This window comes from Scardinius erythrophthalmus, assembly GCF_964197995.2.
Source record: "Scardinius erythrophthalmus genome assembly, chromosome: 16".
NCBI lineage: Eukaryota > Metazoa > Chordata > Actinopteri > Cypriniformes > Leuciscidae > Scardinius > Scardinius erythrophthalmus.
In genome coordinates this window covers 32,452,108-32,472,028 of record NC_138236.1, presented here as the reverse complement: position 1 = coordinate 32,472,028, position 19,921 = coordinate 32,452,108, and the positions used below count along the sequence as shown (strand labels likewise).

Genomic DNA, 19,921 nt, shown 5'->3' with positions numbered 1-19,921 from the left:
ATGTTGATATTGAATTTGGTTTTTGAGGACAGAGCTCCCAAAATGATAAATTCAAGAGGGTTTTTAACTGTCTTTGTCATTTATTTCTTAAAGTTAAGGTTATGTTATACACCATGGCCATTGAAACGAATAGAGTAAACATTTGTGACAAATTGAGATTAAATTGAGAATGGTGTCAGCTGACGGCATAAAGATCTTATGCAAATGTTGGAGTTCTAATTGTGAGCATTGCTGGCAAAGGACCTGGAGAGTTATTGAGATCACAGTCTAGCTTTATCACCATTGTGCCCTTGAGTGAAGCATACGCAATTAGTGCACTCACAGTCATTTAGGTTAAGACATGTACTCGTACGAGGGAACATGTAATGGATGACAAAAGCATCTGACGTTAGAAGTGAAGATTGACGTCTGCAGAACACTGCATTGGTGCTCTGATCTCCCCTCAGCTTTAAGAGACTGGTTTACACAAACATTTTATTAAGGAAAATCAACATTTTGCTTTGTGTAAATTGCTTTATCTAATTTGATTGCTCACCTCACACTGTTTATTTTGTGTAATGAGCCAAGATTGCACAAAACAAAGTGAAACACCTAAAATGACTAAGAGCAGAGCAATCTTTCCATAAGCCAAGAGAGAGAACTTGACTAATCAGTTCTCTCTAAGTTTACAATGTCATCTGATATAAGCAGCATTACGGTTCCATCAACATGTTATGGTACACTGCACTGCAAGAACAATTTGTTTATTACACTTAAAGGTGATCTGATAAAGAGTTAAAACACTCAGGTTTCTAAAAGCTCATGCTGTTGACAAACTGAAATCCATATTGTCATAAAAGAAAGCTCTACAGGAGTTTCCTGTCACACCAGTTTTCCTGCTTCATGTCAATAGTCAGAAGTTCAGATGTGCCCGTTAGGAAATTGCTGAGAGGTGACTGGGAGTATGTAATGCAGTCTGTCAAAATACTGGGTATACAGCATGCCATTAATGTACTATGTCAACAGAGATAATCACTTTTTAATTTACAGATAAAATTTGAGGTCTCAGTAAAGAAAGAAAAACATTAATGGAATAGCTCGGACAAAAACTAAACATTTTGTCATAGAGTGCTGCAATAATGATGTACTTTTGTAGGTCAACCCGGAAGTTAGCATCACACTGGTTCCCTTGACAAAAAAAAAAAAATATATATATATATATAGGCTATATATATATATATATATATATATATATATATATATATATATATATATATATATATATATATATATATATATAATTTTTCCATAGGCATTTGAATTATGATAAAGAAATAAGCTTTGTGATCAACAAAAGTTTATAATACTTACACTTTTTGTCAATCAAGATAATTTTCACAAATTAACACAACTATAAATAGTTGAGAATACAGAATAGTTTGCAAGAATGTGATTATTAACACAAGGATGTTTAAGAAAGCAGTAGAGTAGTGTGCAGATGAGTTTACCTGTTCGGTGTGTTAACATTTATTATCAATGACAATATGTCTCATTTAGCAACTTAGCAGATGCCTTTTTCAAAAACGTAAACGTAAGTTTTTTTTTTTTTTTTTTTTATCACAAGTGGGTTATTATAGGTGTGTTTTATGTCGTACAGTAACATGTGAATCTTGAGCTTGTTTTCACAAAAGACCTTATTTGTTTCTGAGTTTTGGCCTACAAAAATGCATCACCCTTGCAGCACTCTATTATTTAATCAGCCTTCTGTCGTTCCAACTACATAAGTTGTTGTCCGTGGAACACAAAAGGAACATTTTTAAAGAATCTTTACGCAGCTCTAAAAGATCATAGTGACCATGACCAAAAAAGAAACAAGAACACCCTAAAAGGATCATATAAAAGTAGTCAATAATACATATAAAATAATATTATAACAATAATATTATTGTTAAACTATTCGCATTTGCTGCTCTACAACATAACAAATATAATGCAAAATAATAATAATAATAATAATAATAATATATTAAAACTATTTTTTTAATAAACCCATGCCTAGCCCTTGTCTTCTGCTTCAAAATTTTACAAATGCATATTCCTATGCATAATTGCTTTGCCAATTCAGAGTTGATGCTGATTAATACCAGACCACTCAATCACTTATGTGTCATGAGCATAAGTATGATTTATAAAGCTTCATTTTAGAAAACTTCACTCAGCAAAGGCAGCTGTCACAGAGATTGTCAGTTATAGGTCATGGTACTTATTGCTTGTTTCAGAAACACAAAATAAATGCTTCAAAGTGTACCCAATATTTTTTTTAGCATCATCTGCATAAGCATCCAGCTGTCCTGCTTAGAGACATTTAAAAATGTCATCAAATATCAAAATTTCTCCTCTTGTGTCGACAAAAAAAAAAAAAAGAAATACCAGCATACGGGTTTGGAACAATATAATGAATAAATTATGACATAATCACTATCCCTTTCAATTGCTCCTCCATATGATTTTCCACTAACATTCCCTTGATAGATATAGAAAGTGACAGCTTGAACTGGTTATACATGTGGCCTTTTTTTATGAATGTTGTTTAAATCAAGTAAAAAACATTCATGTTATTGTTTATGTTAGTGTGATTACATTTCCTGGCCTGCCCTACACCTGCACTGCCAGGGATGTGGAACACAAGTGCACCTGAGGCGAGCCGTGGAGTCTCGCTGTCACTTTGCATCTGAGAACAAATCAGAAATATTTACATTTAAGCAGGGCTTGTTAGCTTCACAACCAAACATCATTCTGAATCACTGTCTGTTCTCTTCAGGCGGATGCTACGATCACAAGCACAAGGCACTACGGGGCGAGTTCGCACATGCACACGTAACAAGCTCTCCACTCCGATCCCCATACTGTGCAAGTAAATTGCTGGGAGCTGGTGTGCTGGTGCTGCAAGGCATGCTGGGATGTGTTGACCTTTTCCTCAGATCATTATTAATACATGCAGGGTATTAGGAAAGGTTAATGAGTGAGAGGAAGGCCATTCTCTTCGAATGCAAACAAGGGCCTCTGAGCATCGGCTGTTAGCAGTAACCGGTGACTCTGCTGTGGAAACTTAAACGTGTACGTGCATCGATGTCACGTCCAATCACATCAGAGGGATGGAACGGTTTGGTATTCATTTGTAAAACTCAGCAACAATATTTATCTTTCTATGTTTTTGATGATCACTCCCATTAATCAATAAAAACTGAGCATGAAAATCATCATTAGGATGAAACCAAACTTCTTTTCTTTCTTTTTTTTTTTTATCTAAAGGGCTTATTCTCTGTAGAAATTTCTTAAAACTTTTCAAAAAATAGTTCAGTCAAAAACTGACGATTCTCTCATTATTTACTCACCCTCATGTCTTGTCTGCTGTTTTGTGTCAGGAACAGACTTGAAGTGGTAATTAAAAAACATCAATAGGTAGAGAGTATTACGATGGTGAAAACATTTATAATAAGGTGCTCTATGGAGATGTTATAATTAATATCCAAAAAAACAGCATTTAATAAGCTTTTTAAAAACCCTTTCTTTTTAAAGTGTGTGCCATGGATATGCAATATTTTTGATTAGATTGAAAGAACTGGGCTCAGGCTAGGTCAAGATTTTCAGCGAAACTGGTCTGTTCTTCACACAGAAGTATCATATGGCTTCAGAGACTTTGAATATAGTGCATGAGTTGTCTGAAATTATTGTGTGGTACTTATAAGGTTTTCGAAGCTTTTCAAAGCTTCACAATGAGAAACATTGGCATAAGTTTTCTTCAAAATTGCTAAGAAATACAATAATACTGGTTTGAGAGGGCCAGGGGTTGAGTACATGATAGCCGAATTTTCATTTTTTGGTGAACTATCCCTTTAATTTAGCAGGCTAAAGCTTCAGAGTTAATCCTCCTTCATTTATTTCCTATTAGACTACCCTGATTTTACATCAGTGACTTGAGTTCAGTGCGTCTGAAACGGTGTGATACCTCTCCCACCCCACACATACACACCTTACTTGATAGGAAATCTCAGCGGAGATAAACTTTAAAGACCCCTGGTGCTTCTTTGAACTCTTTTTCCCAGGCCAGCCAAGAGTCTTTGTTGATAAGCCACAGAAGAGCACAAAGGTAGCCAGGGATTGTGAAGGTTCTGGTGCCATTTTCATTTGAGCAGATTGATGGGTTATTTTGGGCTGAAAGTCAAGAGAGTTTACCTGTCCCCTACAGATTAAGACGGATGGCACGCCATCCGATCTTTATGCAAATGTGACCACTTTTAACACACAAGGACCGCACTGATCTGACAAGACCACCGACTGTGCCCAAGCATGTCTCTGCAGGCCAAGAAAGTGCACATTTGGCAAGCAAGAGCCTCCCGCTATGCACTCCACGTTTGCAGATGTGACGGTACGCTCGAAAAGCAGACGTCCTGTCATCAGACACAAAGTCTGGATGAAGCCGAGCAGCTCCCGCCGTGTGGTGCTCTGGACGGGAAGGAAAGGAGTTGTTCTCTCATTCGCATGCCAGGCAGGGTGCAAAGCGCATCAGCATTCCTGAACCCGACACATATTCTGCCAGCCAGCATAGCAGGAGAAACAGCGAGGGTGAGACAGAACGCGTGTGCATGTGTGAGAGGCACATGTGTGAGAGGCATGTGCCTCTATCCCAAACCAGTCAGACATGCTGTGACTCGACGGGAAGTTGTAACATGTTGTGGTTGTTTGTGAAGCATAAGAGATTTAGGTGCAAAACAGATGTCAAAGTTGTTGAAATACAAAAAGCGTTAACCTGTGAATGCTGAAAGCTCTGCCTCGCTGAGTTTTTCAGCAAAGTGTTTACTTCACTGGGAGAAAAGTCTACAGACATGTGTTGACCACTCGTCCAGCCCTCATCCTTCCCTCACGTTCTGTAACACATCTTTCGTGGGTCAAAATGAGCCGGACCCCTAAAATTATACTTATAATAATAATAACTTATAATAAAGTCATTTAAGCACATTCTGTTCCATTCCATTCTTTCAACTTAAATTTTAAATAACACAATTTCATGGATTGCTTTTAATTCAGGTCAAAATAACATATGGGGCCCTATTTTAATGATCTGAAACGCAAGTATCAAACGCGAAACGTAAGTAACTTTGTGGGCGGATCTCGACACAAATCTAAAATGGCTTGGTCTGAAGTAGCTACATTACTCATAGGTGTGGTTTGGGCATATAACGTGAAATAAACCAATCAGAGCATCATCTCACATTCCCTTTAAGAGCAGTTCCATGGCGGATTGCGATTATAACGGCGGATTTGCCAGGCACACAGATTTCTCGTCAGGGCTGTAAAAGACAGAGAAGTGACATTGTAGTGACAATGTATGGACATGGGAGAAACCCACCCAAATAAGCTTAGGTTAAACAGGCGTATAATAATTTTGGTAAATGTGTAAGCTAGATTTATGACTAATTTTTCACATCTTCATGGACATCACAATGATTTCCCTCATGTTTTCCTTGTAATTATGTATGGTTCGCAAAAATGGCAACTGCTGCGTCTGTGCGTAGATGAGAGAAGCACAGTGTATGCGCATTGTGCACACTCTACATTATGGCCAAGCATGCGCCCTTAAAATAGGATCTGAACGCACCACTGAAAACGCGCCACTGCCTTTAGAGTAAGTTTTTCCTGGTCTGTGGCGGAATTGTTTTCTGGAACTGCAAAATAGCACCAGGGAACGTTTGCATCGGAACACGCCTCCTCTTTTCGCTGCACCGCCCCAGGGAGCGCAAGTTTATTCCCTAATTTACAGACGAGCGTCTGTCTGGGAAAAATTCCGCTGTGCGTCAGGTGCAAAATAGGAATGATACATGCGTCATTGTACAAAGTCAATTGTGCTGGGTGCAAGATAGGGCCCTAGGTGTCTCTGCAGTCCTCTTGTGGAAGAAGAAAAATTATACAACATGATATGTCATGACTTTTGCCACTAGATGGCCTTATAGCTCTATTTGGAGCAAATGAGCAGTTCCGCTGAGTCCTAAAGTCAGTTTTTCTTCAGAAGGCATTCAGATACACATGTAGACAATATTGTATCAATATCAAAACAATAATTTTTGGTAAAGTTTTAGCATTTTTAGTTAGAAAGACCTAAAAATGCTCAAAATTCTGTGTGTACTGAAGCATTCCTCGCATTCCATTTATTCCAATGGGGGGTCAAATTGATCCGCGAGGGAAGGATTTGTTACTTTTTTAAATTTCACAAAACTCCTCGAATCCACTCACAAAAAAACACTTTGTGTATTCGTGGTTCAAGTGTGACAAAAGTCCTAGGGTCTTTGGACCCCTCTGATGAACACTCGGTTGTAAAAAAATGTTTACAAAATGATTTTCAGGTCAAAATGACCCGAGGGAAGGATGAGTTAAATGATCAGTTGACTTCATCAGTCTTAGTCTCAATGGCCTGCACATGTGAACTTCTGAGATGTTTTCATGTTCACAGTCATTATAGCGCTTTTATTATATTTGGAATGGGGAGCTTGCTTTGACTGCATTCACTCCTGTCCTCTGCGTTAAATGAAAAGACCGAAACATTATAAAAAACGTGAGTCTCTTATGTCTAGACATGTCAAATGGTTTTATAAAATCAATAATATTATTTCTATTCTTTATGCATAATTTTTCTTTCTCCTTATCATGGCTATGTAAAGCCCTCTGAATTTATGTCATACAAATAAACCTAACTCTTTTAATTGGATCACTCAGTTGAGGTCTCAGGGTAAATGTCTTTTTTCTTTTACTGAGGCAAGATGCTTCATATGTCTATTGGAGAAAACAAAACGCTGCTCTCCTGCTGTACTTCAGTGACCTTTCCGTGAATGAGGTAACCGTGCAGGGATTCATGCAACACTACTCGTGCATGACTGCTGTTGGCCACCGGGGGCAGAGTCGACTCGCTCATCCTCCTGCGTGGCCAGGTCAGTAATGTGGCTCTCAGTAGATAGTGAAAACCCGTCAGGGGCCAGAGTGTGCCATCTTCCCCTCTGAGGAGTGGGCCATAACCACCAGCCTCCTGTGACTCCTGCCCTCGCCAGGCCTGTAAAAATGTCATGGGGTAATCACTGCCGTCCCGAAGTGCTTCCTCCTCGTAACAAGGCCCCCTCCCTTAACCTGCTAATGCCAATATCATCTGTGCGCGGCATTCTGCCTCCCCATGTTCTATATGGCTGTCATTCGCAGGGTCAATGAAACGGTTCAAATGGCATAAGCGTGTGCCGGTTCTTGGCTCGTCACCCTCTCGAACTCAATGGCTCTTGCTGCACATGTCACTCAGTGCCACTCCTTTTCCATGTATAATTTATCACATTTAATTATTGCGCCATTGCTGACAGTAGCTGTTCTGCCTTCCGGTGCTGTGGAACAGCTCATTGGTTTTGTTGTCTGATGCATCATTGACTGTTTTTACAGAGAGACAGACAAGGCGGTGAATTAGCCCTCCGGGCACGATGCACATACATTAGCCGAGCTCTCGCGCCAGAGGAAGCAGGTCCCACTGAGATGGGGAATGGGGATTTGAGAACAACATGGGGCTCGGATCATTCTAGAAAGAAATGGGATCTTTTCTTTCAGGCACAGATCCATGACACTTTAAGGCTTTTTGTAAGAGACCGAGATTCGAATTATGATGCTTGGTTCATTTTCGTTTCAATTTGAATCTCCCAAATTATTTAAAAATATATTTTAATCGATAGTACTAGATACAAAAGCACAAAGTAACCTTTTCATCTGAGATTCTCAGAGTGATGAATGCTCAGAAGTTGCATGTGAATAAATAATCAAGGTTTAAAGCTTTATCCAGTTATCAAAACTTGGTATTAAAAGATAAAATTTGAATGCATGTCATTTTTAAACTGATGACGATTATGTCATCAGTTTAAAAATGACATGCATTTAAATTAATTAAGACCATTTTAAGACCAAGTATAAAAGAGGCATTTCATTAATAGTTCAAATTTAACACACCACAAAAATGAAACGTATTATTAACTACATTAGTTAGCATGAACTAATAATGACCTGCACTTATACAGCATTTATTAATCTTTGATCATGTTAATTTCAACATTTACTAATACTTTATTAAAATCTTGTTAACATTAGTTAATGCACTGTGAACTGACATAAACAAACATTGAACAGCTTTTATTTAACATTAACAAAGATTAACAAATACAGTAGCAAATATATTGCCCATGGTTAGTTCATGTTAGTTAATACATTAATGTTAACTAAAATTAATGTTTACCTTATTGTAAAGTACCATTTATTGTACTGTAGAATTATTCTAATAATAAAAATAATAATAATAATAATTGCTATTATTATTAATAGTAGTAGTAGTAGTAGTAGTAGTAGTAGTAGTAGTATATGTGTGTGTTCATATTAAATGGGTTACCAAAAGATTGTGCAAAAATAAAAAATTTGCATCTAGCCAAACTTTTGACATTTTGTGCATAGTTTTTTTTTAAAAACAGCTAATTCAGTCAGAACTCGCCAGGTCATCCCTGGCACTGCATCGAGTGTGTTAACACATTGTTTTGGCGTGGTTTGGACTGTGAAGTCCATGGCTCATTTGGCCTACTGACAAACCTTCAGTCCTTGTGCAGCTAAGCCCCAGCTGGAGATCTTGATTTTATGTCAAGCATGGCCGAAAAGCCTTCCAAAAGGCCCAACTGGCGTTTTTACAATAAAGGCTTGCTAAGTAATATAGCTGACATTAAAGTCTGACAAGCTCTTGAAATGCTAAGCATTCTGAAATTACATTCAGTTTTGGAACACATAACAAAAGTAGACAGAATAAACATTACTATAATGTTGTTGTTTTCAGGCAAGCTTTCATTTTGTTGCGGAGCTAGACAAGGTTCCTTGGAGAAGCCTGCTTGAAATAAGGCAAATCTGGGCTAAATGTGACAATGTATATGACAAGTGACCTGCAAAACCCAAAACGAAATATACTTCAGGTTCAGCCAGTTTGGCAGCATCGAATAACAAAAAGGCCAAAAGCTGAAATAAACTCTATAATTTAACCTCTTGCATTGTGGACACACCTGAAAGGACTAACTGAAGTGGTGTGACAAGTACTGACTAACATCATTACTATCGCACTGCTTGAAGGTGAATGTGACACAAATTACCTTAATTTGTCAAACGTGAGACTGGAAAGACAGACTGGAAAACAGTAACACATGTGTTTGATTCTCTGGTGGGATAGACTGTCCCAGTGACCTCTGACCCCGCAATGTCGGAACATTTCCAGTTCTGCAGTTTTCATGCAGTAGAAATGAGTAATTTAAAAAACCCTGGGCTTGATAACACATGGTGATGTACAGGAAATACACACATTATGTGTGTGTTTGAGTCTGGAGATCACTGAAGCCACGTCTTCATTTTAAATTTAAGATACATTTAATACACAAACAAATGCCTTACAGTCATTTGTTATGATAAACACAAATATTTGTGGTTAATTAGACTCCTGCTCATTTCAGCTTTTATGTATTCATATATTCATGTATTCATGCAATAAGAATGATTGTACATTGTAATTAAAGCACACGTGTGACTGTTAGATTTGCGTTTCTTTTTTATTTACACCAATAGCATAGGTGAAGTTTAAATTACAGGTCTTCTGTCGGATCAGTTTGATTTCTAAGGGACATAATATTTTATGTTTTGAGTTCATGAAGAGCTGAGAGAAGAGCACAGTTCACTGTCTATTTGCAGTCTCAAGTCTCCTCAGATCAGCTGTTACAACACAGAAAGTCTCCACAGCAAACAAGCATGACGAGCAAAGTTAAGCAGAGATCTTGAACATCCCAGAGCAGTGTTGTTAGCCTACCAGCTGACTGAGAGACGCTTCCTGATTCACATTCCACAGCGACAGAGTCATTGGGGATTTGCAGACCCAAGGCAAGCATAATGTGGATGGATGGATTTTCCTTTGTGAATATATGCAAGCTAGAAAGAAAAGCAAAAACCACAGGCTTGTGATGTTGACCCCTTTTCAAGTTCCAGCTAAACGGTAAAGGCCAGTCCTCCTTTTTTGGAAGGATCTGTGTTTGGGCAGTTTATAGTAAAAAAAATCACTTACATTTTTGACTTGTCTTTGCTTTGAAATGAAGAAATAACTGAAAGAAGCATTTTAATTCACTTCTGATTCCCAGTCTCAGAAGTTTTCAATCATGTTACTTTGTAACTTCTTTAAAGAATAATGGCAGATAAAAGTACTTTTGCAATATCTCAGTTCAGAAGCTCATTTCATTTCAGTCCAGGTAGGAATAAAGTCTAATCCAATTAGCCTGCTATATCAGCACATTTTACTGAAAAATACACTTATTTGTATACGTTTTGTACATTCTCTAATGCCTTTCTGAGTTATTTACTTGCACTCATGTCATTTTAAACCTGTTTTTTTTTTTTTTTTTTTTTTTTTTCTGCAGAACACAAAACATATTTTAAACAATGATGGAAACTAAACTGTTTTGGTGAGCATTTGGGTACAATTAACTTTTGTGTTCATTTTGTGTTCCACAGAAGGTTTTAAATTACATGAGGGGGAGTAAATGGTCATTTTTGGGTGAACTAAGATTATCAACACCTGCTTTAGCCTTCTGAATGACATCATTTGCTGACGTCTGTTTCACTTGGGGTTGGTCACTTTGAGGTCAGTAGGAGATCCTACATTGCTCAATGTTTTATTCTCATAGAATGTCAGAATCATTTGTGGTGAATTCTGAATTCATTACACTTGCAAACAAGGAGGAGTGACCGGCGGATGAACCGCTGGCAGAACAGACAATGGCTTCCCCAGCACGCTGCTTCTCTGCCTGTCTCGTCCTCTGTCTCTCTGTCTCTCTGTCCTCATGCGGCTCCTGAACTCTTAGCACAGTTAAACCGTTGTGAAAGACTAACAGAAAAACACTTTGCATGCGCTCTCTGCCAAAGACGGATGAAGGATTGTGAACGCAGCTAAATGCTGATGCCAACCGCACAGAGGCATGACGATGAAGGACATTTCACAATTTGCAGACAGACTGATTCCCTATTTGAGACTTTTTTGTGTCTAAGTGCAAATATAACAATGTAATACCATCTGTGCTTTCATCATGAGAGCAGTGTGGCTTACACCACTGAATTACACCACTGAAACAGAAGTGATGTGATATTTCACAATGCTTTGATCTGAAAACAATGGTTCTCAACCCTGTCCCTTCAGCCCTAATCAGATCTGATTGTCATTAGCAGAGAATCCAATAAAACAGACACTCAAAAGTGGACAGGTTTGAAAAACACTGGACTCCTGAACCTCCACAGATGCTGCAGGAGCTTCAGGTTCATCACATTAACTATCAACATGATCCACTAACCACAAACACAGCACTTATTGTCTTTTTGTGAGTGAATGTAGCACAATCGCGAACATAAATGGACAACTTTAAAGGCGATTTTCTCAATGTTTCGATTTTTTGCACCCTCAGATTCCAGATTTTCAGATAGCTGTATCTCGGCCAAATGTTTTCCTATTCAGCTTTCATGTGATGTATAAATCTCAATTTCAGAAAATTGACCCATGTGACTGGTTTTGTGGTCAAGGGTCACACACATATAGATGTTTAACCCTACACTACAAGCTGTCAGCAGAGCCGGATGAATCACACTGTTAGACCGAGTCTAATCTCAAAGACAGACAGATGAGAAGAAATTGAACTTGACTGCCAATGAATAGTGTAAGGTATTTCCAGGGCTGCAGTGTTTGTTTGTTTTTTTTTTTTGTTTTTTTTTCTCTATTTCATTTTTAACTTCGCAATAACAAAAAAAAAAAAAAAAAACCAAGAAACATGGCTGATAAAATAATCAGAAAACCACAATTTAATATGAGTATTTAACTAGTGTGAAGGCAATGAGAAATAATGCATTTGGATACACCTTAGTGCTCAGACAGAACATGTTCACTTATCTCTGGACGACAGGCACAGAGAGCTAAAACTAAGCCTGCTACTCCACTTCATTTCACAGGCTGTAAGAACCTAGAAGGTACGCTGTCAGGACAATTGGTAATGCTATAGTCTAAATGTGGAGCTTTTCCAAAGCACATTGAAATGCAGAAGAGACTGTGATCCTTTTACGCCTAGACCGCAGACTGTACGAGCCGCAGGAGTGACATCAGGCTCTCTCTTTTCATTGCTGCTTATTGAATAATGTGGATGAAAAGGACCAGGTTAGAGAACAGTCACTATCAAACCAGCACCATCTGCTATTTTCTACAGAAGAAAAGAGTGAATGTTGCTGGTGGCTGTCTTTACAATGCAACATGTCCTTTAAATAGCCTACATGTTATATGTGCAGAGTATTAAACTCTGAGTACTTGATGTCTTTATATGATGATCATACAATTCATAAAACAACCACACAAGCCTATGTCATTTTACTAAATTTAATTTAATCTCCAATGCAACTATTAACTATCTCATCTCAACCTGCACCTTTATGCAGCATGCATAATACTCTCTGCTTCAACACGAAGCTCGTGTCACACCGGTGTACTTTTGTCTGCTTTCCTCTCTGCATTACTTCATTTCAGAGCTGCGACCTCCAACATGGACAAAACGTGCGGTGGGCGGGGCCGCTTCTCTAGCCTCGCGTTTAATTGGCTAGTGTGATTCCCGCTCGCGTTTGATTGGCTGCTAATGACATCATACTGGAGACTAATGACATCATGGTGGAGAGCCGCCGTAGGGCGAGATGCTTGGCTGGTCTCGACGCAGTCTGAGCTCACTCAATCCTCGACTCGTGGTAAAGAGTCAGGGGAAGATGATGGGATTACTCATTTGATGAAAGAAATGGCTGCAATGCGGCTCTAAATGTTTTTCCCGTGGATGCTGAAATCCAGCGAGTCCCAAAGACGCTGTCCAGCTCCAAACGTGCTGAAAAAACACTGTTGCGCTACATAAACCGCCGTAGACAGAACTGAAGCTCTCCTAGACAGTTTCTGATGCTTTCAATCATGCGTGACTGACAGACACAGTCCTGAATGGCGTCATCACTAACCCCTGCGCAATTGTGTTGAGGAAAAAGTTGGATTCTGCCGGTCATGCCTGAGCCTGATGTGTACAGGAACCTGTCGCATTAGACGAGTGAAAAAATGTGCTAAGACGTTATAATAACTTTATTTGATGATATTAAAAAGCATTATTCTATTGTGCAATGCTCATTTATGTACATTCAAATGCATATTTTTACAGATATGTAGGCTACCTCTCTATATTACTATTTGAGCTAGGAATAATATATATATAAAGGGTTAACAAATGCCTTTCAAGCATAGGGTACTTACCTTTAGTTCGTGCATTGTGTCAAGATGTGGAAAGTAATCGTTCTCATTATGAATAGTCCAGTAGTAATCCAGGAGGCAAGTAATATTCCACAGCAAATAAATAATTAAATAAATCCTTAAATGGTCGTCCGTTGGAAGTTATCCAGTACACATTGTTCTGATGCATATGCATAGTGGCCTATAAGATAAAAAAAAAAAAAGGTGTTGGGTTCAAAGAGGAAATTAATGCAATGTTATCAGCTCTTTTTCCCTCCAGGCACAGATAAATACAATAAACATGTCCACTATTAAAAATAGTTTAACAGATAGGCCCTATAAGTCTTCGAAAGCAGGTAGGTCATTTGCAGTTTTCACATAGCAACACAATAAATCGTGCTGGAAAAGTTGATTTGAGAACTCAGATTATTAACTTTTTTAATCCCAGATTAACTACATTTAAATGTTTACTTTCCTAAAACGTAAATTAAAGGTACAGGCAAACGTCCATTGAGGTTTAAAATGAGGTTTAAAACTAGAAATAAAAAGTCAAATAACCACTTCTGAAATACTTTTATGACCGGTTCTGCATGGAAAGTTGTCTTTAAATAGGCCTACCTAATTTTGTTTTAACATATTATGGGGTAAAGGTTGAATAATATATATATATAGGCCTATATCAGGACTGATGGATATGTTATTGAAACTTTTGTTTCCTTTTTTTTTTTTTTTACTTCAAACTTTTTACCATTCGTTGCAATATCAGACACTTAAGCAATGAAGATTAAAGAGATCATTTGTGTTAAGGTTCCTCATATTCTCTGTTTGGTAGCTGCAGAACAAAGAAACTCCATCGTGCCTTTCTAAGTTCTGTAACAAAGGACTGAGACCGACTGCTCATTGTACCTGTTGCTCGATCACACAATCTGAGCATTTCGTGGTTAATATGCATCAAAATCACGCTGAAAAATGATCGCAAATGGCACCAAATAGCATTGAATTAATGGCAAATGAATTAATTTAAGAAACATTAAAAACACAAGTATGCAGAATTTATCAGTAGGTATCATGCGCTTATAATTGGCTATATCTACTTCGCGATTAACTACTATATTATCTTACCGATCAAAGAGATCAGTGAACATCGCTCTACTTGTAACTAAACTCGTCTTTCATTTAACATTAATAGTGAAATACTTTGCATGCGTAATTTTCGGTCAACTTCCTTCGCCAATCAACTTTTGACAGCTTTGTCTTCCTGCGTCATCCTTAGTACCACATGAGCCAAAAATGGAAAATAACTCTCAACCCTTTTTCTCCAAAATACATCCTCTCGTTTTTGCCTTCCAGTTTCTTCATATTTCATCTTCATTTATAGTTTGAGCATCTAGAGTCGCCCTTCAAAGCGCCCCGCTGAACAAAGGAAAGCTCCTCTTGCTTTGTGTCCAACTTTGCGAGCTGACGCACCAACTCTTGGAGAACTTTTCAAGATAAAATTCATAAACGAAATGCATTTGAGCACGACACAACCCCGATAGGAGCATGCGAATAACTCACCTGAGCGTTTTGCGAGGTCTTGGCGTGAAGTCGCGTGCACGGAAAAAACTTTTCGAATGCATATTTGGGTTGTGTTGATGGGTCCCTTTGTCTACACGTGTGAAGGGGTTCTTGGCCGCGCCTTGTTCATTTCAGTTCGAGTCCCGCCCTCTACATACAACTAAATAACAACAAAGAGAGTAACTTACTAGAATAGCTACTCGTGGGTGCCCGATAAATTAGTAAATAAGTGATTGTTTTGCTCTCCACGATACAAACTGCAACGGAGGAGCACATTTGTTTCTACAATTCAATCATGTTCTCCAAGGATTTGTGCCATTTGGAGTGTATGGGCTTTTAATAATTTTAAGTAGCCTAAAAATATATCTGTTTTGTGTTTTTGTTTTCAAAATCGACACTGAATGGTTATGATTTTATAAAAATAAATAAAAAATAAAAAAATAAAAAAAAGTGCACTAAACACACTAATGAATATATATTTCCTGTAATAATTTCCAAGTCAAAACAAAAGGTTATGTTTTTTTTTTTGTTTTTGTTTTTTTAAATAGCTATGAAAAAGTATAATAAAATAATTTCGATAAAAAGTTGGTAACCATAGCAACCAGGTTTTGGACGTAGGCTACATCAACAATTTTGACATCATGTACCACTTATATATATATATATTAGTTACTTAACAAGGAAATAAAACTTTAATATTTTATTTTTTATTAAGATATTTTATCATCATTATAAATATTATATAATTATTATATAATTCGAACTTCTGAGTGTCCTAAATAGCTAATAATTGTCTATAAATTAAATTTTGAGACATTAGCCTATATTTTAATGCGACAATGTACGTTAACGCATTGAAATACATTTAGCTATAATTCATGTCAACCAGCACATTTCACTGTACTTTTGTGGTGCCCATAGGCCTATAGCAGAAAGAAACAGACAAAGGTCTTTTTTAATACAACTGATTAAAAACGTAGAGGGAGGACACACGTAGTGTAACATGTGATAAACCTGTAGGACACCTAACTGACTTCATACATCAACCAAACATCAATGCTTGGTGTTTTGAGTAATGGATGCATTCCTAAATGCATTAAAAAAAAAAAAAAAAAAAAAAAAAAAAAAAAAACATGAAGGCATGCAGTTGTTGGGCAAATTTTGAGAAAATAAAACACGACAAACCAATTTATTATGACTACGGCATTTTTACCATGAAAATCCACAACGCGCACCGAGGTAAAGGCGCATTGTAGGCTAAACCACTAGATGGCAAAAAAATTCAGCTCAGCACTTTTCTTAACAACCGATTTTGATGATGCACGTGGAAGTTGCAGCGCTATCTCCGATTCGTACGAATTCGTAATTTCGTACGATTTGTCTAAACCCCAGTGATGGGTAGGTTTAAGGGCGGGGTCAGGCGTAGCTTAGATCATTCGACCGAATCGAATTAGCCAGTCATTTGGCTGATCCTTGATGCGATCGCGAACAGCAACGCAAAGTTGATTCTATGCTTATTTATTTATTTATTTATTTATTTATTTATTTATTTATTTATTTATTTATTTATTTGTGTTGATTTAAATAGCAAATGAGAATCGATTAAAATAATGTCTATATTTTGCAAGAACGGTCTTGTTAATGATTTCCGTTTTGTGCAAGGTAATTAAAGCAACAGTCAATAACCGAAGAATATGTAAAAGTATGGTATGGGGTTAAAGGTGCCCCTGCTGTCGGGGCTTAAGGCACAATAATTAACATGATAAAAACAGACGCTGACATAGATAGATGTCATATATTAAGTTGGCTGTCCACCATATTTATAATGAAACCATCATATTTAAAAATATGATATTAATAATTTCATATAATAAAATAACATATTTATTTGTTAGAACTGTAAAGCTTTATTAAATTGTTATGGGATCCGATTCAATGCTTACAGAACGTTTACTTTTTTCATCATTTTGTTTCTGTGTTATTTAAAATGAACATGACAGTATATTGAAAAATCAATATGAAATGAATAAGAAATGAATTATTTTATTTATCAAAACAAACCAAAAAATAGTACAAACTTTGCCAAAGGGATTGTTTTGAACAAGTAGCCTATTAACTTAGACATTATTAAAAACATAATTTTAGCTAAAGCATTTGTATCAATGCTTTGTGCCATTTGCCCCATGCATGCTGGTGAGCCTTTTACCCTGTGTGTAAGGTAAAAGGCCTACCTTGCCACTTCATACATTTCTAAGATTTTTAAACAAACAAACAAACAAACAAACAAACAAACAAACAAACAAACAAACAAACAAACAAACCACATTTATGATTTATTATTCACACAAAATCTGTTGCTCTATCAATGTTCAATAAAAACTTATATAATTTGTTTGGGTTTAGATGATTTGAGTAATGTTATAAATTCTTAGATATTATAAACTCTCTTTATGCAAATGCAGCAAGTTTCCTCAAGTATTTGTGAGTAATGAGTCAGAGTTTACAGTACAATTTGGCTCCTAAACATAAATGTTTACATATTATACCATTTAGTTGCAGATACCATTTTTTTTTTTTTATGCAATTAAATGTATTCATTTTGCTTGTGAAACAGTAACAGATTCATGCAGTTTCAGAACTGTAAATAATGGTGATGTTAATATTTGGTATGGGAGAAAAAGTAAAAAGATGAGATCTGACAGCCTCAAATGTGCATTTTCATAACTCATCATCAGTGCTTTCAGATACACGTTATCATTAAATGCAATGACAACAGAGCCAATCTAATAGTAAGTACCAACAATGTTTTGTAACAGTGACAGCAGTGCATTCTTTTTTATTCAGAGAAACACTGCTAATTAATTTTTAAGCTTACAATGTTAGCAAATTGACCACTGTTAATATAATTATTGGTTATACTAAGTGATAACAACAATATTTAATATAAATTTAATAATAAAAGATCAAATATAACCAATGGCTTACAACAACAAAATAGAAATATTTCACACAAGTCACGAGTCTTAGATACACATGCATCTTTACATTCTATACATAAATAGCATTTAAAAAAGTTGCTTATTATTATTTAAAATGTTTTCAGTTATAATTATGATATCGTGTGACTGACCAAATGTAAAACGTGTATATTTAAAAGATAGTTAAAATATTAGTGTATATTTAAAAGATGTGTTTTTGCACTTTTTTTTAACTGATACTGTATGTTGTTTACAAAAACAACATATGTATGCATTTATTTCATATACACTCGACAGTTTGTATGTGCTCACACTCACATTGTGAGTGAATGTTTTATTTATTTTTTAACTTTCAAATTCTCCTTAGTGCTTTGGTTGTCCTGACAAAACCTGAATATTCTGTATTTATACACCATATGTTTTAGTTAATAAATCTCATTAAAGGTGAGATCAGCACACACCAAACCTGCATCACACTAACAAACTGTTTGAGTTCAAAGGAACTTCATTTTAAATGCAAAGATCCACCGTATTTCAAAGAATGGGAATGGTAGAGGGAGGAGGTTTTATATTTAAACATTTCAGTCCCACAGTGTCCAGTGTTTTATGGAGTGCAGTTTTGGATCAATATTCGTATCATTTGGATTTGTTCTCCCTATTATTATTATTAATGGTATTTACATGAGTAGCCTACAATAAACACATTCATTACATAAAGGAAACGTGTATAAACAAAATCATGTTCACAATAAATGAATCTTGTTCAGTCTCAAGTTAACAAATATGCACATAATCAAAATTCAATATGATATAATTAGCAATTGTTTTGTCACTAAAAGTTGGTGACAATAGTACAAAATGTACATTAGTGATCACTTAAAATGTATTATCCTACATGTTAGTGACTGAAACACAACAATCAAGAAAACCAGTACAAATGTATCTATTCTTGCATCAATAATGTTACAGTACTTTTTAACTTCTATTCACAGAAGCAACTTATCAGTAAAAGAAATCAAATCTTTTCTCACTTTAGTACAGCAAATTATATTTATAGGCCTATATTTGGCAACACATCATGAAGGATACTATAAACATTAGAGACTGGCTCTTCTGTCATTTTGTAAGGCAATGAAATTTAAAAACTGGTGCCTTTCTTCTTCTAGTGGCTGTCAGGAAGTATCTTATGAAAGATAAACCTTTTTCTTTTTATAGAGGATACAGTAATATAATGAGCTGCCTACAAGACAGTGACTGAGAGTACTTACAATGTAATATCTAAGCTTTCTTTCGCTGGTGTCCTCGGAGACAGGCAGGTTTCTCTCCGCTTCTTGTCTGACACCCCTCCCTCTGGAGAACAGATTTGGCCAGAACCCCTGCTGAGTTGTTCTTTGGGCGCTGTGGTAACACCCACACTACCGGTGAGAGGAATGTGCCCAGATTGTACAATACAGAATATTGTATTGGGCGTACAATAATAAGCCTACCACGGCTCTTTGCATGCGTGTTATTCCAAATGCCATGCGTTTTGTTTATGTATTCTTAAATGTAGTTCCATATATTACATTGTGCGCATGTTTTATGGCAATCTCACAGAATACAGGAGAAATATCAGGGCAATAAACGATGAAGGTTGTGTTTGGTGGTGGAGGGCCGATAGCAGCCCATCCCCCTCTCTAGAAGCCCAGACTGTCTGGAGGAGGGGGAGGGGAGATGCAGTCTGCTAGCTAGCTAGACAGCCCAGTCACTGAGTGCATGAAGCCACATGGATCACCTTTCAGTGTAAATTCATAATCAAGGAGCATCTGTACTTGAGTAGCCTGGCACATGCACATTAAAATTACTGTCACTGAGGCATAGCCTAAGTCTTGTGCATTGACTCGCAGATTTGTAAACTTGCTCAGATAGGCTATAAGAGCCGCTTACAGTATAAGCAACATGCAGCTTGCACAGCTGCTGTTATGTGAGCGTTAAAAAATCGTTGAGGCAAGTAATATGTGCTTTGCAAGTCCAAACAGACAAGGCAGACGGT

At 36.8% G+C, this 19,921-nt stretch overlaps 1 long non-coding RNA gene across 1 annotated transcript in view; it reads right to left on the bottom strand.

Moving 5' to 3' along the window:
* The window catches only part of LOC308704238, a 146,880-nt gene extending 131,841 nt beyond the window's left edge, over positions 1-15,039 (bottom strand). The window contains exons 1-2 of the long non-coding RNA XR_014031780.1: positions 14,912-15,039; positions 13,379-13,556 (exon numbers count right to left, since the gene is read on the bottom strand). This is a non-coding gene — a long non-coding RNA (uncharacterized lncRNA). The remainder of the gene's footprint in view (positions 1-13,378; positions 13,557-14,911) is intronic.
* Positions 15,040-19,921: the final 4,882 nt, after the last annotated feature.